This window comes from Diaphorina citri, unplaced genomic scaffold (genome assembly GCF_000475195.1).
Source record: "Diaphorina citri unplaced genomic scaffold, Diaci psyllid genome assembly version 1.1 scaffold526, whole genome shotgun sequence".
Classification (NCBI taxonomy): Eukaryota; Metazoa; Arthropoda; class Insecta; order Hemiptera; family Psyllidae; genus Diaphorina; species Diaphorina citri.
The window spans coordinates 23,781-25,258 of record NW_007377960.1 but is presented as its reverse complement, the minus strand read 5'-3'; the positions used below and the strand labels follow the sequence as shown (position 1 = coordinate 25,258).

Here is a 1,478-nt window from a genome sequence, read left to right as displayed (position 1 = left end):
CAAGGGTAACTTTTATATTCTCAGTGATCATAATATTCGTTGTATTGACGATTAGTTCTGGTGATCTAACATTGGCACATTACTCACACAATATGTAGGATGTTAGGCATTAGTATACTATATCCTTATATGACAATATGAGTAATGAACCATGAGAAAATAAACTGGAATCACACAAGAGAAAGCATACAGGAGTCAAAGAGATAAGCTCAACTGCAGTCTTAAACATAAACATTAACGATGTCAATAAACATATAAAAACTCAACTGAATATAATATTGGTCATAATCACCTTACTGATAACGGAAACAACGATACATTTCATTGTGAATATTGTGATACAAAGAAATAGCCTCAGCAGTGGTTAACGCGGTGGACTTTGGATCTGGAGGTTGGTGGTTCATGTCCAAGTCGAGTCATAAAATTTATCTCGGTGTATTCAGCCCAGCATTAAGCCAATAATGATCTTGGCTTCTCGTCTTATACCTATGTTATTCCTACTATGACTCTATCACATCAGGACATGTGTGTGTTTGATATTGAGTTTTCACCAACTTACAACAGAGAAGATTTACTGTGAATCTTCTTCCTTGCAGAATCACCTGATTCACTTTTCAGTAGGGGCAGGCAGTGCAAGTTTCTTCTGTTCTTGTTGATACAGATATGCTCGGGTAAGCTGGTAAATGCTCGTAGCTGCTACAAACACATTCACACTGAACAAACTCCAGTTCTTTGGGATGATCACAAGGGAGTAACGGGACCAGATGAGACCAGTTGCAGCCAGGGCACTCGACTGGGAAATACTCAACTTCTCAGCAGGTCGGGTTAAATCTCCGATGCCAGCAATGACGAGACCCCATTTGAACATGGGGGCCCAGAAGAACACTGTCTTTGGGCCTGCTGGGTGTTCCCATAAGGGACGTGCCTTACTGGGGACAAAACGGTCCACTGCTGAGATGGCTGCTCGATAAATAGCAGAGGCCATGGTGGAAACACTGGATAACTTTCCACTGATAACAGGTGATAAGAGAGGATCCTTGGATTCTAGAGCTTTACCCGCCTTTCACTAGAAATCTGATTTCTCCCGTGTTTGTGCACTGATCTCCGGTTCGATAAGATCGTTCGAAATAGAATTTGATCACAAGTCTGACTACGTTATCACAGAACTAGAATTTTGTTCAATAAAAAAGGAAAAACGAAAATCGTATTATCGTAGTCACAACTTTGAAATGACCCCGATTTTCAATTTCAACTCCCGTTCACGAATCGCGTTTGTCAAAATTGACCAATCAAATGCCTTGAGACTATGCTTAGCACGAACTTAAGAGCCAGCATTTTGTTCATAAATATGGGTGTTAGTTTAAGAGAGGGAACAGTAACAACGGACGTCTTATCGTCCCGATAGCGAAGAGAGGAAGACAGGATAGGAGAAAGCCAGTCGAACCTTATCTGTTTAGGATAGAGTTCGCCCCGGCCGG

At 41.3% G+C, this 1,478-nt stretch overlaps 1 pseudogene; it reads right to left on the bottom strand.

The window, feature by feature from the left end:
- Window positions 1-506: 506 nt before the first annotated feature.
- LOC103509754 lies at window positions 507-1,271 on the bottom strand (annotated as a pseudogene).
- Between the last annotated feature and the right edge of the window lie 207 nt (window positions 1,272-1,478).